This window comes from Periplaneta americana, chromosome 14 (assembly GCF_040183065.1).
Source record: "Periplaneta americana isolate PAMFEO1 chromosome 14, P.americana_PAMFEO1_priV1, whole genome shotgun sequence".
Taxonomy (NCBI): Eukaryota; Metazoa; Arthropoda; class Insecta; order Blattodea; family Blattidae; genus Periplaneta; species Periplaneta americana.
Window position 1 is genome coordinate 86,537,634 of NC_091130.1, and position 24,166 is coordinate 86,561,799.

The following is a 24,166-nucleotide window of genomic DNA, read 5'->3' on the forward strand; positions in this document are numbered from 1 at the left end:
TTATTAAACTACAGTATTAAAAAAATTGTTAATAGCGACTTCCTATTACGTTGTTAGTCCCACAACACCAATAAATAGTTTCTATTGGAGAATATTATGTACCGTAACATAAGAATAGAAAAACTTCTGTTAACTTTGTACTTTACTGCACAATAACATAAATGCATAAATAAACTCTATCCTTTCGTACTATACTCTGAAAATAACATATACAAAATTAATTAATGATTTCATTATATAAGTTAAATTAAAGACATATCAATATTTGAACTATGTTTACCTTTGTTTATACAACTTTATGACATTAAATAAAATGTTCTGTGTTTTTAAACCTGAAATTTAATGTACAAAACAAACATGGTTTCATTCATCTTCATCGTTGACTTCAGATCCATCATTGCTCGTTTGAATCTGAGTAGGCCTATATCTGTCCAGAATTCCCTGTAGCCTCGTAGCATTATCTTTTGTCATGAATTTCAGCAAGGACATGGCATCTGCAATCTTTTCATTCTTTAGTCTAGGTGCAGTGGCCTTCGCAAGATTTAAGTTACATTTGTCTGAAACTAAATGAAGTTTTTTCTGGAAGTGGTTGTAGGATTGAAACACACCAGTGATGACTCAGAGCCTGCAAAACAGCTTGGAGTCTACTTCAGAATCACACATTTCTGAATTCCAAACACTTTTCCTCTTGCAGTAGGTTTCTTGAGAAACAACGACCTTAGTCCTGACCAGTCTTCAATGATATCTGATGACATCACTGCCGAAAATAGACTTGGCTTTGTGCGGCACTCAGTCATGATGTTTAGATACTGGCTGTTCAATGGTTTGAACCCTTTTGAGTACCTGTCCATACATTCCGAAATTCCTGTCGTTTTGACTGTAGGAATGTCCACGAACAGGGAAAATATGACTAATGTTTAGGTTTAAAGACTTCGACAACCAAGCACAAAAATTGACAACTGTAATTTTTTTGTTTTGGCCACCACACGAATCTGAAAATAGTATAACACTTTCCACATTCTACAACACTTGCAGTTTTTGTGTAAGAAAGTCATATAGGGAAGAACATACGGAATTGGGATTCTATTTTTGCCTCGCACTCCAAGAAACAATAAAATTTACTAGAGGCATCATTATGACAAGGGATGTTAAAAACATACATCCATATGAGTCGCTTATAGATCTGCGTTGTTACATTAAGCCTCGAAATAGCCAAATTTTGAATAAAATCAAATTCTAGTACAAGAGTATCAGTATCTTCATTCGCACAATTATTCATTTTTTCAAGATAATCCTGTTTAAGACTGTTTTACTTCTGAACGTTTCTAAGATGAATCCCATAGTCGATCATTGGAACTTAAGTTCAGTTTCCCTACAGTAGTCACAAACATCGGATCTTGGTTTTCTGAAACTGTAACAGCTGTTTTCTCTGAAGAATTGATGATAAGTTTGATATTTCATTAACAAAGGTTTTCCTTCTTGTTCAAAGTAATATTGCTGGAAGGACTTAAACAAAGTGACAACATTTAAAGTGGGATCATCACAGTACCGTCTAGCAGAACTGCGTCTTGCTTAGAAGGGAATAAACTCCAGTGTACGTTTACCATATCCCATATTTCTTGATTAATCTTCCTTGATCAATTTGTGTGTTTTCCATGATTTTCAGTTGTAGCAACAGCCCCCAATTTCAAAGCGTGCTGACATGTTTTCATGCGGGCTTCTGTAACTTGCAACACTTTTAGTAAAAATCCATTACATATGTACAGTGACATTAATGTCTTCAAATTTTACGTTGCATACAAATGAATACTCACGATTTCTTCCAGACGTAGGTTTCTTTGTGTTACGGAAAGGTTTTTTTTTTCAATGTAACCTAACAACATTGTATCCTGCAGTTGTTTTTCTCAAATACTCCAAAACCCACTGAAAAATCTCTGGTTATCAAGATGACTGAATTTACCTGCATAATTCAATTTATAACATGTTTTCACAATAGCAATTCGTTTAGCGGATATTGTTTTACCGCTTGTTGAAAAGTAACTTTTACCGGATTACGTTTCTTCTTTCCACTTTCCCAGGGGCGGCTCGTCCACAAGAGCTGCGGAGCTGCAGCACTCCCTACTTTGATAGGAAAATAAAAATAATATTTATTTTAATTTGTAGAAGAATTGTTACAGTTTTTATTGGTAAATTGCTTTATATTTCATCTGGCCGGGAATATGTACTATTATCTTACGCATAGGGGAGAGTCGGGTAGTATCGGACGTCGGGTAATATCGGACAGTGAGTTTCTTTCATCTACCATACGATGATAGTACCTGACTGACATGGTTACATTTCTGTGATGTCGCATAGAGAAACGTAACCATGTCATTCAGGTACTACCATATGGTGGTACATGAAAGAAACGCACTGTCCGATACTACCAGATGTCCGATACTACCCGACTCTCCCCTAATCTTTTTGCGCGTCGACTGTACTGGAATTGAGACTGCATTCAAAGTCATCCTGGGATCTGCAGGGTGGGACAGATCATAGAGAGTGTGTCTTGCTCGGTCAGGGGGTAGAGAGGTGAAGGGAAGCAGAGCTGTTTAAAACCCATATTTCGCTGCAGTGGCTTGCAGAGCCAGGCGACAAGCGAAGATCTTTCCTCCCTTCCCACACCGCTATTGTAATGCTACGTCAAATGGATTCTTTATTCCCTTGAAACGTAATGACAAAATTTTTATTTTCTCTTCACATACTTATTGTTGTATAATCTTATCGAGTTAATATAACGAAATTAATATTCTCTTTTGCCTTATTATTACGTAGGCCTATATATCCAGCCTCCAGCAGAACCTAATATTTGCTTTAACTCAAAATGATTGCACGGGTATAATCCTTTTAATATAGCATGAGTGTGTGTGAATTACAGAATATTAATTTTATTTTTCTCAACTTTCCCTTGCGGAGAAAATTGACGTAATGAAGTGAAATTAAAGGGTTGTTCGTTACCCGACTTAAATCTTACTCAAGCTTCATCCAGCCGAAATAGTGTACAGTATATATGTAAGGAAGTATAACAATGAAATTTACGCCAAGCATTTGTGGTTGCCTCCTCTTCGGTGGTGATACTGCATAGATTAGGAGTGGTGTGACAGATTTAGGACATTTGCCCCTAAAAATTAAAAAGCAGGAATCTTCGCAATCTCACCAAAAAAAATGTTGTTTCATTGGCTATGTTAGGCAAAACTAATATTGCTGCGCAATTAAGTGAAACGAACAGAACAAACATTCTCAAACATAATCAAGAAGTGAGAAAAAATCGTGAAATTATTTTAAAAAATATTAGTTGTATCAAATTTTGTGGCCAATATGAACTTCTCCTCAGGGGACGTGATGAAAAAATGATTTGAAGAACACTGGTGTATTTCGTGGGTTGCTACAGTCCGTGATTAATCTAAACGAGCCTCTCAAAAATCATTTGGAACATGCCAATGTTTAAAGGCAATTCTAAGACAATTCAGAATGAACTGGTAGCTTGCAAGTTGAGTGTCTGTCGATCAGAAATTCAGACTGAAATCGATGGTATTAGTTTTTTTTTTTTTTTTAGCGGTTAGCAAATGATGCCACAGACGCCTCCCAACTAAGAAAGTTTTGGTTTTTCGATATGTAGTGCATTTATTTTTGTCCTATACTTATTATTAATGGTGTCAAGAAGTGAAATTTGTATGTACCGAAATCTACTGCAGCTCTCCCAATCCACAAGTTCACGAGCCGCCACTGACTTTCCTTTTTCCAACTACTTTTCCTTACTTTTCTTTTCACACCTCTCGTGAATGTAGTACTTTCACACGCACCACCACTTTCATTGTCAGAATCAGTCTTCATTTGTGTTCACACTGAACAGACACAACGCACGTTGCCAGTCGGGCAGCTAGACACTCAGTAAGACGGATCCCTCGCATACTCGTACAACCCTGCTTCTGCTGCCCTCTAGGAATAAGGTAGAGAAACAATATGTTGTTACAATATAAAGCACACATGAGGGTTTCTGAAAATGTGATCTGTGGAATAACGACTTAAAGTCACTTAGGTTGTTAGTCCACATAACCCCTCAAATGTTATGAACGAGTGCGTTTCAGAAGAAAGATTGCAAACGAATTTAATAATTATTTTTCAGAGATAGGACACCAAGTTACTTCTAACATTAATAAGTCAACATTTTAACTCCTCTATATAATGATACACAAAATGAACATTTAGCTTCCTCCATGTTTCTTTTCCCTGTAACTGAAGATGAAATTATTATTTTGGTTAAGACCTTAAAAAAATGTTGCTCCTGGTATAGATGGAATTAAGAATAATACTTTCAAAATTATTATCAAATATATATATATATATCAAAACCCATGGTTCATATTTTTAACCTATGTTTTGTGCAAGGTATTGTATATTCCCAGAGGTTTAGAAATGTGTCATCTTAATTCCAATATACAAATCTGGAGATATACATAGTTAAATAACTATAGACCTATATCTTTACTTCCAACATTTTCCAAATTGCTTAAAAAATGTTTAAAGAATAGGTTAATAGGGGAGAGTAGCCATCGATGGACAGTTGCTTTCAATGGACCGTTGTCATATTCTTGGTCATATTGTCTGCATGTGCGTGAAACGTCACGCCAAGGCTTCCTCCTCGCATATGTCACTCCTGAGTTGACTTTGGTGGCAGAAGCAAACACGTAGGCCGAACAAGAAGCTCAGATACGTTTTTGTTAATTGTACCATAATTTCAAAGTAACCTTAAGTACAGAGTAGATTGGCTAAATGACATTAAATTATGAAATGACATATATAGCTGGAAGCAGTGTTCTGTCTGCTTCCTTTTTAGTTGTATATTCAGAAATTTTGTATAACCACTTCAGCGCTCTTGAAGTGTGATTAGAAAATGGCGAAGTCGCTATAGATGGACCAGCTGACGTTCCCATGAATGGACTGCATTTTAAAATGGATCATTCATGGAAATCAATTCCAGTAGAAATGAACTTGTCAGTTTCATCCCATCTTAGCCTCTCGATTCCGCTTTCGTCCAGCCTCTCCCAGCAAGATGATTGAAGAAACCGAGAAATGTTTACGAGAATATCCTAGAAACATAGGACTGAAAGTAAACAAAAAAATCAGTATGGTTTTAGGCAAGGCATATGCTAAAGCAGCTTCATTATTCACACCAATGAGTTCATTTCGTGCATTCGTATAGCAAGAGTTTGGCCTGTGAATAGAGATATTTTTCAAGATAATCACTTTGCTCCTTCAGTGGATTTCACAATGAAGACGACGCATTTCTGATGCCAGTTTCATTTCTAATACGACCATCATTATTCACTTGAATTGTCATGATACCACATCTAGCAGAGAGAACACAGAGTCTAGTCTCGCTCCTTACTTTATCCCGGGCAGCAGTCCATGTGTTGAGAAGCCAGAGACCACAGCAGAGAGCTATTAAGTTAACGGCCTCACCTTACAAGAGAGCTCTTGAAGAAGCTGAACTTGGATCTAAGACTAAGCTAATGTCAACCTCAAAAAGGGACTGTTATTCACCACTGGAGAAGAAAATTAAATAAGCGAGCCGAAAAAGAAGACAATGAAGAACCCATCAGGAAGCAATAAAAATCAACTCCTGCTTCTGTTTAATGTGTGAAGAAACCATTGAGGGAAAAAATTTGATTCTGTGTATGTCTTGCAGGAAATGAGTACGGTTAATGAAACTTGTGCAAATGTTAGACGGAGTCAAAAGAAATGCTTTGCGTGCCATGTGTGTCTTGAAAAGGAAATACTGTTTGATCTACAGTAAAAGAATAATCTCAGACTCGAGAAAATAATGTTATATGTATCATTATGTTGCTGTCTCGTAATTTAAAGATGTCTACTAAAATTTCTTAGCTACAATATTAGCTCATTTGAAACAGACTAAAACTTTAAAGTGAACTGACAAGTGGTCCATTCATGGTTTCAGTTTCAAAATACGATTACAATTGGTTTAAGTAAGTTCAACATCAATTAATCGAATCCATGTTTCTTCATTGTTAATTTTTGTCATTTGTAAACATTATTTTGAGATTTTTTTTTAATTTTTCTTATGGTTCATTCATGGGAACATGGTGGTCCATTCATAGAAACCTGTCGCCTTCAATGGACCAATAGCTGAATTTTTAATGAGGTAATTTTTAAACAGATATAAATAAGATGTAGCTCTAAAACTTTATTTTATCATTCCTTATTAGTAAAGGAATTATTCAAGCTAAAAACGGAATTTGAAGCATTAATTTTGTCAGATATAATAAGAAATCGTTAGGTGGTCCATTGATGGCAACCTCCCCCTAAATTGTTTAGAAAACCATAAATTCCTCCGTAAAAAATAAGTTTGATTTCCGCAATTATATTTCTACTGATGATGTTCTTATTAATGTTACTGGAAAAATTATCAATGAACTAGATATCGGAAATAAATGTTTTGGTATTTTCTTGGATCTGCGGAAAGCTTTTGACACTATCAATCATAATTTACTTTTGGACAAACTACATACTGTTGGAGTTAGAGGTAGAGTTTTAAAATTATTCAAATCATATTTTAGTAACAGAAGAGAAATGACCAAAATTGAAGATCAAGTTAGTGAATTTAAAAATATTGATATAGGTGTACCGCAAGGAACATTTTTGGGACCTATTTCATCTCTAATATATGCTAATGATTTGCTAAATATAAATTTAGAAAAATGTTACGGTAGTTATTTTCAGTGGGTTTTCTTGGCAAGAAGCATACAGAAATGCTAATATAGGTGCTAATATTGTTAAAAAATGGCTTGATTCCAACTTTCTTTCTTTAAATAAAGTGGATCGAGGGAAGTTGCCTCACTTTTTCTTTCATTGAAAATTTAAGATACTGTTCATTTAGTTTTGAATTTCATATGAAAATATCAAAGTCTGGAAGGTATTTTGAAACTATATTTTTGGTACAAAACAGAACACATTAATTACCTTGTCTATAGATACAGATTTTCTTCTTACCTGCACTGTAGGCATCTTTCCCCGATAGTCGGGTAAGATGGTAAATGCAATTAACACATTTACTGATATATGAAGTTTACCTGAACTTGGTTTGATATATGTATATAACAAAAGTGACTTAATCTGTAGCTCATGGACACTTTCTCACTCGTTTATTACTACTTAGCAACACAGTCATTGTACATATTTTATTGCCGTATGCAAGACACGTGAAATCACTTCTTGCACACAATGAATTCATTCCAGTACATTTCTTTTGTCATCATTTTTACTGTAGGCGGCGTTTAAGGGCATGGTAAAGAATCTCGTATGCTTGTGATGCTCTAAAACAGTTCATATGCCCTGTTATAACATGTTCTATCGCAAGTTGAAGACTGTCCTGAATCCACTGACTTCTATCAGGGGACCTTACGTAATGTTTACGCATTCCCTGCAAGAAAACAAAAAATAAAACTCTTGCAGCAATTTGCCATCTTACCCCGAAAAAAAATTAGCATCTTCCCCAAGTATCGGGGTCAGATGTGTAGTGCTGTGACGCAACCTAAGATGGCGGAACAAAGTCGTTGGTTGTTAACAATACAAACTTAAGAATCTTTACTACAATATCCATTACAAATGTTTCACAGTTATTACGAATTCAAGGATGTATTAAAATTTTAACATAACTTTGCAATTATTTTATAGCAGAAAAATGAACTTTTTCTTGCTTTTCTTCTTTTCACAACAAGAACACGTGGCAAAATGAGTTAGCTTCTACTCTAAAGACAGTGATCATGACGATATGAGCGTGGCGTTCTATGTGAAACTACAAAGAAATAAGAATCTTACCCCGGTAGACATCTCCCCCCGATTCACTCTATATCTAAATCAACCTTAGTTCCTTTTTCGTTAACAACTGACATTGTTCAAAATTTAGAAATTTGCGATGAATATAGACTAATAATACACAGTGAAAATTGTTTAAATCCCACAAGTTGTAAATGTCCACCATTAAAAATAGCCACATATGTGAAATATCTGGGTATCATTATTGATCAAAATTTAAAAAGGCCTCATCACATTATTTATCTTTGTAAGAGGCTCCGTAAAACAATTTATAAATTCGTTAATCTCCGATGCTACTTACCCATTAGATTTCTACGAAATGTTTATTTGGCCATTTTTCAGTCCATTATTCAATATGGCGTTATTGCTTGGGGTGGAAATACAAAAAATAATCTTAGTCCGTTAAATTTACTACAAAAACGAATAATTTAAATTTGTTTGAAGAAACGTTTTGATTATCCAACTAAGTTAATTTATTCTGAATTTAATATATTAAATATTCAACAAATTTATAAAAATACTCTGATAAAATTGTGTCATAAAAATCGTAATAAGTTTATATTACAGGCACATAATCATGACACAAGACGAAACAATAATTCAACATTAGTAGAACCTAAATATTTCACATCTACTGGTCTAAAGCATAACATTAATTTTGGCCCTCGTTTGTAGGCTATAATTCAACTAAATTACATTCACAACTTCTAACATGTAACCCACTAACATATAACAAGAAAATTAGAAATGTCTTCAATTTGATTAAATAAATTTATAGCCTATGTGTATGAATTAATCAGCCTATATTATATTTGTATTCTATAATTTCGGACTAAATATTTTTCATAAATTTACTTTATTCACGTACGATATTATTTTTCTCTATGTTAATATTATATTATATAATTTCATTGTAGCTATAATCTTAATTTTAGTTTCTCTTTTATTTTATTTCCTATATTCCTCTTATATTAATATTATATTATATAATCTTATTGCAGCTGTAATTTAAATTTTAGTTCCTATTTTACTTTATTTCTATATTCCTCTTATATTTAATAATATATGTGAACTGCGGCCGAACACAAGCGCTGCTTATTCGGTCCTCAAATTTTGTTAATATTTTTGTATCCTCTTTTCATATTGATTGTATTATTTTATTTCTATTTGTATTGTTGTAATTATATTTTGTAGTCGGATGTATGATTATGCCATTAGGAAAGTTCAGGATAAAAGAGAGGATTTGGAGTTGAATGGGATACATCAGCTTCTTGTCTATGCGGATGACGTGACTATGCTAGGGGAAAATCCACAAACGATTAGGGAAAACGCGGAAATTCTACTTGAAGCAAGTTAAGCGATAGGGTTGGAATTAAATCCCGAAAAGACTAAGTATATGATTATGTCTCGTGACCAGAATATTGTACGAAATGGAACTATAAAAATTGGAGATTCATCTTTCGAAGAGGTGGAAAAATTAAAATATCTTGGAGCAACAGTAACAAATATAAATGACACTCGGGAGGAAATTAAACGCAGAATAAATATGGGAAATGCGTGTTATTATTCGGTTCAGAAGCTTTTATTATCTAGTCTTCTGTCAAAAAATCTGAAAGAATTTATAAAACAGTTATATTACCGGTTCTTCTGTATGGTTGTGAAACTTGGACTCTCACTTTGAGAGAGGAACAGAGATTAAGGGTGTTTGAGAATAAGGTTCTTAGGAAAATATTTGGGGCGAAGAGGAATGAAGTTACAGGAGAATGGAGAAAGTTACACAACGCAGAGCTGCACGCATTGTATTCTTCACCTGACATAATTAGGAACATAAAATCCAGACGTTTGAGATAGGCAGGGCATGTAGCACTTATGGGCGAATCTAGAAATGCATATAGAGTGTTAGTTGGGAGGCCGGAGGGAAAAAGACCTTTAGGAAGGCCGAGACGTAGGTGGGAAGATAATATTAAAATGGATTTGAGGGAGGTAGTATATGATGGTAGAGACTGGATTAATCTTGTTCAGGATAGGGACCAATGGCGGGCTCATGTGAGAGCGGCAATGAACCTCCGGGTTCCTTAAAAGCCAGCAAGTAAGTAAGTAAGTAAGTAAGTCGGATGTGTGATTCTATTTTATAATATGTTGTTATGAATGAATCAATGTACCAAGAGGTCTTTATTTGAATTCTTTTTTCTACTACACCATATCTTGTAATAGTAAAGAAAAATTTCATTATTGAATTTATTAAGAAAATCTTCAACATCGAATCTATGAATCTATGACGTCTGTACCGTCTTGATCATAAGACGTATATTAAATTTATATCTTAGTGACATCTGTCTTCTTTCACAAACTTTCGCAGTATCAGCATCATAAATAACAAAATTACCATATGACCATTACCATCGCCAAAACTACCTCCATCATCACCTTTCATAAATACCATCGTCATCACCGCCAGTACAACCATCACCATCATCTTCGCCACCATCATCTTTTTTCTTTTCTTAATTTTTTTTTTCACTCTCATCATTATGACATACCTCTCCTTCCTTCGTATTCTTGGGGACTAACAATATAGGCTACTGGTAGATCAATCTGGATATGACATTTATCTAGGGAGATTAGGCAGTCTAAGAGCTCGTAGAACCGAATGAGCTCCAAGAGATGTCCTTTCCATCTATTACCAGCAGCAAATTATAGCGATCATTGTATTTTCTAGAACGCGGCACTGCGGAACAAAAACAAAACGAGAGGCGCAGTTGAAAGCTTCCCTTCTTGAAGCATGGTTGTTCCTGAACATATGGACCGCATTCTTTTTATTTGTACCACAAAAGTACATAATAAAACTGATCACCACGACTTACACTTTTATAGCATCAGTTTCAATTCAGACGTAACAAAATACCTAATAGATTTACGGCACATAAAAGCTGACGTCGCTGAACTATTGATAATTATCAATATTATAATCTCCGTATTTCATACACAAAGGAGTTTGGATATTCGTACATTCGATTCTTTAAGACGATCGTTTAGAAGGCGGTGATTTAAAGATTGGCGTCACTGGTTGTGATGTAGAAATTAGATTGGCACTTGTTGCTATATATAGTAGGCCTAAGAGAACTATGGCTCATAAATGTGCATATAAAGTAATAAGCATAACATTATTAATGTATTTGCTATAATGATAGTTCTACTTGTGCACCATTAAAAGTGAAATTATCTGCAAACATTTATTGTTGGGGTAGTGAAAGTTTTCCGCGAGCAGACATTGTAGTAAGACTATATAGCTACTGCGCGTCTGATCGTGACATGCCTGAGTGCGAAATATGTTCCCGTCCAATCTTGATTCAAAATGCGTCCGTTGCAAAGAAATCCTGAGGGATGTGTGCCGCTTTATGTTTCTTATTACGTACTGCTAACTTCCAATAAAAGGAGTTTATAGCTGAGATCTTCCAGGTAAAACATTTGCCTTACCGTAGCGAATGATAGTCTTGGTGTAACTGTTCTAGACAGACATTTTCTTTGGGTATATGGCCTTTACATTTTCGTTGGTCTGAATGCTTTGCTCTGTTGGATATTCTCATACCTCTGATTGAGGTTGTAGATGATATGTACAGGTACGAAATAAAAATTTGAAGCGAGTCTTGGTAGAAATCCTCCTATATATATATATATATATATATATATATACATACAGGGACTCTTGTTTACTGCACATGATAATAATAATGACAATAATGATTAATTGACTACTAGTGGACTTACTCGTATGTAAGATTTGTCCGGCTTACAGCTGTTTCAGTACTTCACGCACCATCCTCAGAGCCTACTAGATCACGGCGTCATCTCGAACTTCTCTGCCTGTTAAGTGGGTGTGTTTTATTGTTTAAATGTGTTGAAGAGCGGAGTCGAATAGTGTGTGTGTACTGAAGTCGATCTGTGTGTTGAGAATTTGATCGGGGTGTGTTTTAGTGTGTTTGTATATTTCGTATTGTTCTAGTGTGTTGAGTTTTTGGTTCTTGGGTTGTATGTGTAGGATTTCCATGTCCGTATTTATGTTATTGTATGTATGGTTAGTATTGGTTATGTGATCGGCGTATGTGGATGTATTGTGTCCTCTGGTTATTGCTTTAATGTGTTCTTTGTAGCGTGTTTGGAATGCTCTGTCTGTCTGTCTGTCCTATGTACAACTTATCGCAACTATTACATGTGAGTTTGTATACACCTGTGTGGTCGTATTTATTTGTTTGTGTTTTTTGTGTGTTGAGATGTCTTTGTAGTGTGTTTTCTGTTCTGTATGTTATGTTGTATTTCTGTTTTCTGGATGAAGATGCGATCTTATGTGTGCTTTCGTTTTCATATGTTAGTATGATGTATTTTTTGTGTTCTTGTGTTTGTGTTGTGTTTTGCGTGTTTTTGTGTTTGTTAAGTTTTTGTTTTGTCTTCCTTATGATGTTGTCTATTATGTTTGGATTGTATCCGTTTTCTTGTGCTATGCATTTGATTGTGTTCACTTCTTCATTGTAGTGTTGTTGGCTCATGGGTATGTTGAGTAATAATAATAATAATGATTTATTTAACCTGGCAGAGTTAAGGCCATACGGCCTTCTCTAACACTCAACCAGGAGTAAAGACTGCGTTACAAAAACACTACAAATTTACAAATTACACTACAATTTTACACACAAAATTTCCATTGTCCTGAGTGCAGCATGCTTGTGTTGTATGGGGTGGTTAGATGTGTTGCGTATGTGCGTGGTGGTGGTGGTTGGTTTTCTGTATATTTTGTAGGTGTATTTGTTGTCGATTTTTGTTATGGTGATGTCTAGGAAATTTAAGGAGTTGTTGTTTTCAAGTTCTAGTGTGTATTGAAGTTTTGGGTGTAATTTGTTTATGTATTGTAGAGATGGGTAAAAAATAACACAACAATTATTTTGGAACTGTTCCGGTCTCGGAACTGTTACAAAAATGAACAGTAGGTCGGAACCTCTTGTTCCGAAATAACAGTGTTCCGACTCAGAGCTGCTCACTTGCCCAGCTGTTGCGGGCTCGCAGTACCGCGTTGCACAAGGTATGTTCCGACTCCGAGATAACAGTCGGAACGTCGGAGCTCGTTCCGATGAACCAATGACAGCTGCGGTTACACTGTTCTCGTTGTTCTGTATGTTGTACCCTAGATCATATGATCTAGGGTTGTACTTGGAACTTCGTTGGATGAAGTTGGTACTTGAAACTCTCACGTGGTTGGAGGGGGGCGCATGGAAATTGAAATCCTTGCGGTGGCGCGAACTTTAATATCAACATTTGTAAGACTGGCCAATCATCTGTAATGTTATAGTAAGTATTTAATAATCTGTAATATTCATTCCCGCTTTATAGTTTATTTCACCATTAGTTGACTAATTCTGTTTTATAAACATTCTACAAAGTCATAAAGTACGCATACTATTATTAATTCATTGATCAGATGATTCTATAAAAAGGTTAAAGTCGTAAATGGTAATGAGTGGTTTAGTTATAATGTCCGTATGTCGTTTGTTGAGGTTAAGTCTGACAAGCACAAGTTTTTGTGATATCTTCTCTGTTATCAAAGAACGACAAAAATGTTGTAGCATTATTTGTTGGAAACTACCCATATAAGTACTGATTTGGAGAGGGAGGTTTAATGCGAAGTTTAAATTACACTTTGGTAAAGATGCGATTCCAACATTTTACTAACCCACTGCGGGGTTTCCAGGTTTCAGTACTGCCAATATATATCTTTTTTATTATTTATGAAATTGTAATATTTATTATTATTATTATTATTATTATTATTATTATTATTATTATTATTATTATAACTGTGCATTAAGAAAAGTAAAAATAAAAATTAATGATTTGTTTTTTTTTTATTATGTAATAGAGAGAACAGAAATTACATACCATATGTTTTAAATGTCATGTTAATTTCTTTTAGTTGGCTACCATGTCTTTATAACTTTATGTACGAAAACAAAGTGTTGTATTCTGTCCTTGTAGTCAACAGCTGTTTAATTACTAACATTAAGCTTTTGAGTTCTGTTCGCATGCACAGCAATTTTCCAAAATCGATTCGAATGTGCATTACAGTGCCATCTATAGATAAGAATGTGTACTATGTCATGCCTATGAGTGCTCCAGTGTGAGCTGCATGCTGAAGAGGGAGGGTACTGTACCGTTCGTTTGAACGACTCAACGACTCCGACTCATCACCACTGGTGACTGTTATTTCGGAACCGTCGGAACTGTTCCGGGAAAAGAACAACTTCGCCCATCACTAATGTATTGGTGTAGTTTGTGTATTTGTCTTTTGTTTCCTAGACATCACCATAACAAAAATCGACAACAAATACACCTACAAAATATACAGAAAACCAACCACCACCACCACGCACATACGCAACACATCTAACCACCCCATACAACACAAACATGCTGCACTCAGGACAATGGTACACAGATTACTCAACATACCCATGAGCCAACAACACTACAATGAAGAAGTGAACACAATCAAATGCATAGCACAAGAAAACGGATACAATCCAAACATAATAGACAACATCATAAGGAAGACAAAACAAAAACTTAACAAACACAAAAACACGCAAAACACAACACAAACACAAGAACACAAAAAATACATCACACTAACATATGAAAACAAAAGCACACATAAGATCGCATCTTCATCCAGAAAACAGAAATACAACATAACATACAGAACAGAAAACACACTACAAAGACATCTCAACACACAAAAAACACAAACAAATAAATACGACCACACAGGTGTATACAAACTCACATGTAATAGTTGCGATAAGTTGTACATAGGACAGACAGACAGACAGAGCATTCCAAACACGCTACAAAGAACACATTAAAGCAATAACCAGAGGACACAATACATCCACATACGCCGATCACATAACCAATACCAACCATACATACAATAACATAAATACGGACATGGAAATCCTACACATACAACCCAAGAACCAAAAACTCAACACACTAGAACAATACGAAATATACAAACACACTAAAACACACCCCGATCAAATTCTCAACACACAGATTGACTTCAGTACACACACAATATTCGACTCCGCTCTTCAACACATTTAAACAATAAAACACACCCACTTAACAGGCAGAGAAGTTCGAGATGACGCCGTGATCTAGTAGGCTCTGAGGATAGTGCGTGAAGCACTGAAACAGCTGTAAGCCGGATAAATCTAACATAATTAACACGAGTAAGTCCACTAGTAATCAATTAATTATATTCAAGTGTTTAAAGTAGTGTACGCAAGATTCAAAATGTGTAATAATGATTTATTTTAGCTGGCAGAGTTAATGCCGTAAGGCCTTCTGTTCCATTCAACAAGCAAAAAGTATACATACATATGTATGAACTTACAAAGAATTCATTAATTTGATTTACATAAGAGTTACATGTATACAAGAGTTATTTACGAATTAAACAACAAAATTCTATGAAGTATTAATTAAACACTGAAATACAAACTGTGTAGCAGAATTAAGCTAAAATACATAGAATGTTAATATATTTCAAATAATGTTATATAATAGAAACAGATTATTATGAGACCATTATGGAAATACAGCACTATCAGGATGCATGTCTAAAGGAAGAAGTAACAATGTAGTCAGTGATAGTTTAAGTCAGTATGATTGGAGGGAAATGCTAAGAAGGTTATCTTTTAAGCTGTTTTTAAAAGTGTTTATTGTCTTGCAGCCCCTAATACTTTGTGACAGGGAATCCCATTGTCGCGAGGTGGATACTGTAAAAGATGATAAATAACGGGATGTTCTATGAAGAGGTATACTTAACGCGCCACAGATAAGTGATCTGGTATTTATGTCGTGGTTAGAGTATAGATAAGAGAAACGATACGAAAGGAAATTTGGTGTTGAAGTGTGCAGAATTCGAAAGAGTAAAGACAAAGAGTGTAAAGTTCTACGTTCTTTAAGTCGGAGCCACGAAAGTCTTGCGAAGGATGGTGATATGTGATCATATCGTCGGATGTTGCATTCGTATCTGTCGCACATATTCTGAACTCGCTGTAACTTGACTGACAGTTCAGAACTTAGGTCACTTAACAAAACGTCACAATAATCGAAGTGCGGCATTACTAGGGTTTGTACTAGGCTAAGTTTTAGTTGCTGGGGCAAGAAGTTTCTTAAGCGATTCAAACAGTGAATGGAGGAACAGATTTTTTTTATCGTTTCTTTAACTTGAAAATTCCAATTTAGATTATTATCGAAAAAGAAGCCAAGATATTTTATGACAGATGAATAAGGGATTAGCAGTTGAATAAGGGCACATGCGCAATATTGTAAGCGAAACTTATACAATAAGGGAGCTCCAAATTTTATTTCCATATCTGTACATCTACAGAATGAATCAAAAGTCTGGAACCATATAAATATTCCTTTAGTTGTGAGATTATAGGGTAAACATTGGTAATTTCGTGGTAGTGGTTATTTCGTGATACTTTTTCTTTGCTCTTTCGTGAACTAACCAATGGCGTTACGAGATTCAAATTTCTGCCAAGAGATTGCATATTTTGTCCGGTTTCCAGAAACATACAACTACGCTTTGTGTGACTATTGTAGCTGCTTCAGTGAGCTTTTATTTTTGGAGAGAGCAAGTTTGCGTCGACTTCTCAGGCGTACAAATTTTGTGGATGTTTGTAATCACATTACAGGCTTATTACTAAAGTTAAACATATGATATTTGGTACAAAGATTTATTGTATCTTCATGAAATTTTAGGAAATATTTTTGGAATTTTAGATACAGCTGTAGTCGCCATATAGGCTTAGCTTTACTGATAGAAATCTTAGCTGTTTGATGCGAAATTTTGTTGAGCATCAAGCGTTACATTTTATACTTTTTAAAAATGATATTACAATATGAATTTTAGATATCTGAAGATAATAAAAAAGAAAAGGGAGACGCAATGGGATCAGTGTAGCTTCTGTTTGAATTGTTATCATGCTAAGTGCCAATGATAAGTGCTATATGACTTACTTCAAGAATTGTGACAGAAGATGAAACATGGCTCCACCATTTTGGACCGGAGACAGAGGCAGACAATGGAGTGGCATCATGCAAATTCACCAAAGAAATAGAAATTCAAGGAAAAATTATGGCTACTGTGTTTTTCGATTCAGAGGGACTCTTGCTTGTGGACATCTTGCCACTCGGAACCGCCATTAATTCTGACGCGTATGTTGCAACTCTCAAGAAACTTCAAGCTCGACTGAGTCGTGTTCGACGACATCGGGAGAAGCAGGATGTTCTGCTATTGCACGAAAATGCACAGCCATATGTAAGTCACAAGACCACAGACCAGATCAGAAAATGCGAATAGACAACACTGAAACAACCGCCTTACAGTCCTGAACTGGCACCGTGCGATTACCATTTCCTTGGTAAACTGAAGGGTCCCTTCGCGGAACGAGGTTAGAAGATGACTCCCTTGTGCACGCTGCTAAAGAGTGGCTCAGACGTGTTAGTCCAGACTTTTTCCGTGCTGGTATACAAACTCTCGTTCCTAGGTTACGTAAGGCAGTTGAAAGGGACGGGCATTATGTGGAAAAGTGACATTTTGTTCCTAAAGGATGCATTTACATTCTGTGAAAATAGCAAAGCTGTAGGATAAAAATATAATTTTTAAACTAATGTTATGCACTACTTTTGGAATTATCCTAGTAATATAGGCTATAGTAAAGTCCGTAATAAAAGTGTTCACCTATCAAGACAAAGAAGATCCCTTTTGAATTTCAATTTTTACTTTGATTTCATTCTTATTACGAGTTGATATGTACTGTATTTCCATGTTTTCTTGCTATGAATATTAGACGGAATTACTGTGTTTGAAGTCTTGTAACAATAAATGAGAATTTCATTTCACTTAAATGAATTTTTCCACAATTCTTCTACCTCTCACGAAATTATCAATGTAATATCACGAAATTACCAAGGTTATCACGAAATAACCAACCTTTTAGCTTAAGTTGTAAAAGTGGTTTTTGGCACTTGTTCAAGAACGTGTCCAATCTTTTATGTCTCCAGATTTGTACAGCAAATAATCGTCTTTTAGATGAAAAAATCGGAATAAGGCTATATTTACACATTTGCATTATAAATTCATTTTCATGATTTTATCACGAAATTACCAATGATTATCCTATTCATATGTATTAATTCTACTATAATGTATTTTCCTGTTTGTGATTATGTATTCAGTCTCTTTTTTATTATATATTTTTTATTATTGTTATTTTAAAGTTAATACTGATTGTGTATATGTATTCAATCTCCCTTTTTACTTAATTATGTTTATTATTATTTTTAAGTTAATATTTGTATACTGGTATGTATTTTTCTGTATGTGATTTGATCCCGGTTGAGTGGAAGAGAAGGCCTGATGGCCTTAACTCTGCCAGGGAAAATAAAACTATTATTATTATTATTATTATTATTATTATTATTATTATTATTATTATTATTATTATTATTATATCTTCCATATGCTTGATTTTCGATTAGTATTGGTGTTACCAGTATTTGTAAGATCAAATGCTCTACCAGTGACGCATTCCATTCTAGCCCTCAGCTATCTCAAAAGCCGCATTTTTAATGCAACTTTGAAATTTTGAAAGGAAAGAGGGTCATATAGGTACTCAAAATCATGTGAAATTTTCTGAGAAAAACAAGGGTGCAATCCGTTTTCAGATAACTCTAATCGTTTTCAAGTTATTTAAAGATAACTTACATAATGACACAGAACTAAGGAGGCTTTGAAAAAGGTATTTTTATTAAATTCTTTTAATTAACTTTTCCTGCTTTACTGTTTGGTTAACCTGTAACAGTTTCAATGCATTGTTGTGATTATTTTAAGCTTTCCTGCAACAAATTTCTTAATTTTCGTGATCTCATTATCGAAAAAGAAAAGAATTGATATAATTCTTCATTCTGGTAGGTTAAGCCACAGAAATGTTGCAGTAGACTGGACGAACAGTTCCCTGGACATTCGATTGGTCGACGTGGACCAGTAGAATGGCCGGTCAGGTCTCCAGATTAAAAACCCCTTGATTTTTTCTTTTCGGGCTACATAAAGAGCTTTAAATATGAGGAGAAAATTGAGAATGTGGATAAAACATTTTGTAGCATTTTCGGTGTGACTGGAGCATAGGCTTCAATGATACGGTTATTTAAATGTTCCACATTCTCAATTTTCTCTTCATCCTAACGAGCTCTTTATGTAACCCCCCAAAAAATCAAGGGTGTTAAATCTGGAGACCTGGCCAGCCATTCTATTGGTCCACGTCGACCAATCCAATGTCCAGGGAACTGTTTGTCCAGTCTGCTACAACATTTCTGTGGCTTGACCTACCAGGATGAAGAAAGATGTCAATTCTTTCCTCATTCGATAATGTTATCACGAAAAATCAAGAAATTTGTTATAGGAAAACTTCAAATAATCACAACAATCCATTGAAACTGTCACAAGTTAACCAAACAGCAAAGCAGGAAAAGTTCATTACCAGAATTGCATAAAAATACCTTTTTCAAAATCTCCTTAGTACTGTACCATGTTACGAAATATTTGTAGATGTAGTAACTAACGTTTGTGTCATTACGACAGTTTTCTTTAAATAACTTCAAAACGATTAGAGATATGTCAAAACGGATTGCACCATTGTTTTTCTCAGACACCTTCACATGATTCTGACTACCTATATGACCACCTTTCCATGACTACCTACATGACCCCCTTTCCATTTAAAATTTCAAAGTTGCATTCAAAATGCGGCTTTTGAGATAGCTGAGGGCTAGAATCGAATATATCACTGATAGAGCACTTGGTCTTACAAATACTGGTAACACCTATAGTAATCGAAAATCAAGCATATGGAAGATATTTATATTGTTTCAGACTTTTGATTCACTATGGAATATCATTCAGCAGGCTTAGAAAGTGCAGTGCAACGGAGTACAGATGAAGTGAGGTAGCACATTGAGTTTTATTTAGCTGTGCGTTCCGGTTCGTGATCACAAGTACAGAATTCTTCCGTCTCTGTCTACGAAACGAACTGAGGCCATTACAGCGCATTTTCAATGTATAGTGAACAGTTTTTTCGAACTAGTTGCAAGTATGTACAGTTTCCCTAGAAAAGGATGAGACGATTGAATATTCCTAAGTCTCAGATGTAAGACACTGCGCATGATCAGAGACCAGAGCACTGATACACAAGATAACGAATAATGAGTTACTTAAATTCAGCCTATTAGGTTTGTTACTAGCATCGTTCCGAAATTCACTTCAGAAACTGCAAAAAATATGATAATATTGCGTAAATAAAAGATAAATATATACATAAATCGTGTAGTTAAATCGACAATGGACCTTCATGACTAGATAGACACTCCGCACAGAAAGGAAAGCTTTCGTGTCGTTTCAATAGCTCAGACGCTAAGATTTCTGCGTGTTGTGTAGAAGAGTGCGAGTTCGATTCCTCGTCTACACAACTATTTTTTTTTCTAAATAACTTTGAAATAACTAAATAACATTGAAATAGAGTTTTAAAAAGTCCTCAGATTAAGTGTTAATGATCACAGACAATACAAAATTACAAGTTATAATATTATAAACGTTAATCTAATGAATGCATTTATACACACACACACACACATTCAATGTAAATGCATATAAATGTTAAAAAAACTAACAATTAAATGAAATTAAAAAATATTCCTAAGCCACACAGACACACTTTTATAAAGGTTTAGAGTCCTTAGGCTATGTCATTTTTTGAGTAATTATTACAATATTTTATTAGTAGCTTTCCCATATGTGTAAGAAATGCACTCGCACAAAAACAATTTTTGTTAAAAGTGTGGCTTTGGATTATTTCATTCTCACCCCTTCAGTTGATTTGAAGTATTTTATCTACGTGTTTGCAATAGTGTTTAATTTAATGTGAATTCAATTTTATTCATTTTATGATTGAACGGAAAAGCACTTTTGCAGTTATTGACTAATTACATATATTAATACTAATTATTAAATACATCTGTTAAGTTACCAATTGCAGTATCTTTTGCAAAACCTTGAATGTTTAATTTGTCAATAATATTTCTTTACTCCATACTATAAGACGTTAAAAGAATTTGCAATAGATTTGGGATCCTCTACTTTATAATCACTGGTTTTAACGAAAAAATATTTTCTTTCATAGAACTACAAGGTTAACTTTAATAATATTCCGAATAGCTTTAATTGCATTATCTGAATTTTGTACTTTTCTATTCAAATGTATTCTATTTCCCTCTTTCATAATTTTTGATAAATTACACTGTACTTCTTGCAGTATTTACGAACATGAGGATCATTACATTGCAACTCAATGCATATAGATTCTTATTTTTAATACATGAGATTTTTAAGTCCCTGCGTTATCTACATGTTTTTACTTTTGAATTTTTTACAACATTGAGTGGAGAACATCCACTGAAGTGATTATGAAATTAAGTGAAAAATACTATACATTTACTCTTAATATCAGTAGTATAAGTATCATATACGTTTTCCCAAGATTCATTTCGTAGACATAAATGTAAATAATCACTAGATAGTGTACAGCATTTACGATCCTTTTTTAGTTTTTAAATTAATATTTTGAAATTGTTCAGTGACATTGGAAACACTTAGGATTTGTTTATCATGTTCAGACAAGCCATTGATTATAGGTTCTGTCGAATAGGTTCTGTCAGTCTAATTCTGTGTACAAAACTTTTATCAATGGCTGTGCTACTTCAGCTTGTATGCAGGTGGGAAAATGACTTTACGACTAAGGTTTCCAGTTTCAAGGAGTGAATTTAATTTATTTTTACGGAAAAGTTCCGAGAGTTAATCTATGTTTATGTCACTACAGATCACAAATTCCATTTGAGATTTCTAAAGTCTTTTCTTTACAAATTCAATGTTGGCTATAAATATTAATAAATGTAAGAAATATAAATGTAGTTAGAAGTCTGATTTACATTATAAAAAGCAAGAAGGTACATTCTTCCGCAAGATTCGAACTTTCGATGATGGTTTTGTCGTCCAACGCACAACCACGGACCTATTTAATGCATATGTTAATAACCTACAATTTATCTGTAGCAATGTGGTGTCATAATTTGGGATTTGTTTACTTAATGTAATTAGATTTAATTTGATTAGTTTCGCAACAATTGAACTTCCTGTTATATCCTGTTATTTAAATATTTAATTTAGGGTTGATTTATGAACTCTTACTGTGCAAGATGACCCTTATTTCAATAATTCTATATCACCTTAAATAGTCATGTCTACACTAAAGTATTATCGTCATCCCTCATTTCTCATCGTAATGGCGAACCGACGTGACATGAGACAGCGATTTATAGCTCTAGTTGAGGATGGATATGGGGCTAGATCTTCTGGCCGTTTGGTCGGTGTTCCTGGAAGTACAGCCGCGAGGGGATTCATCGTTACCAAAATTCAGGGGATGTCAAAAATCGCCCTATTCCTGGGCGTCCGCGGATTTTTTCATTGGAAGAGGATGCTCTCTTATTCGAGACAGTTCGACTGGACCCCTTTCGGACTGCTAACGAAATAAGAGCAGCATCTAACTTTCCCGGTTCTTCACAGACTGCGATCAGCAGGTTGAGGAACCGCGGTATTAGGAGCCGGAGGGCTGCGCAAATGGAAATATTGGGGGAAGCACAAGCTGTCAACCGTCTTGCCTTCGCTACCAATCGAGTGGATTTCGATTGGAGAAATGTAATTTTCTCCGAAGAAACAACCATCTCGAGTGACTACGAAGGTCCTGTCCGTGTCTATCGTGAGGATGGTCTCCGACATGTCCAGCGCTATGTGCACCGACGTGAAAGATCGGGGCACTTTAGCATATCGTGTTGGGGGTGGACCTGGCGTTATAGAACGCATCGATGGCCGGTTTAATGCGGGAACTTACGAGCACATTCTTGAAAATATTTTCCTTCCTTCCGTCCGAGAACGTTTTTCCGAAGGAACATTGCTGTTCCAGCAGGGTAACCATCCCGTGCACTATGCCGCAAGCATTCAAAGATGGTTTCAAAGGAGACCCGAGATCGAAATCATTAATTGGCCTCCGAAGTCACCTGATTTGAATGTCATCGAAAATTTATGGGCGGAATTGAAAAAGAGAAGGATAGTCACCTATGCCCACCGACGCCCTCGAAATCGAGACGAATTGTGGGATCAAGTTGTTGACACCTGGGAAGATCTCGCCGGGGATCAGAACTTATTCCACAATCTCGTGACATTCATGCCGTATTGACTTAGAGCTGTAATAGAAGCTTATGGTATGTGGACAAGATTTAAAGTTACCAGGTCTCTTTTAGTTTTTTATGATTTTCGTTTGAGGAAGAATACTTTTAACTTCCAAGTAAGATTTATTTTTTTGACGAGGTTCAGCCCACTTGTAAGACCCAAAAATTGGACATAAATTATTCCATATTTTTCAACAAATTAGATAGTAGAGGAACTCTGAACAAATTAATTACAACTCAATAAAAAAAAAAGTTTCACCTGGGATCGAACACGAGATGTGTCGGTTATACAGAGGAACCGACACGCTACTATATGAGCTACCGAGACAAGACAGTGACCACAGCAGTCCAGAATGTAGATCCGATAGCAGGCATTTGCCATTCGGTACAGAGAAGCAATGATATTTTGTTACCCGAGCTAAGTTGTGAAATCGTGGCCTTAAATGGCTGTCTTCTTCGTGATCCTTATTCTGGTCCTTGTCCTTGTGGCCTTGTAACAATTCTTGTTCTATTTTTCATGGTACTTATCGTTACGTCGATATCGAGTGAACCGCGCTGTAGAACTTTAACTTCCGACGACCAAAAATCGTCTCATTCTTTTTAAGGGTAACTGTACATGGTTGTTCATTGTAACGCTCACGCCTTCAACGTCGCCGAGGGATATGAAACCTTGGGAGGTATGCATCCTTCTTCATTTCCCACCGTCACTAGATTGTACTATTAACAACAGAATATAATGCAGCACATTGACGTCGTTGTTTACATTCACAATATGTCTGTCTACTATGTTCAAGGAACTCTACACCGTACTCAAGTTTGCGTAAATTGGTTGCTAAAGTGTCCCGGATCCTAAGCCTGTCATTCGGTAATCTCACTTGAAGATATGTGT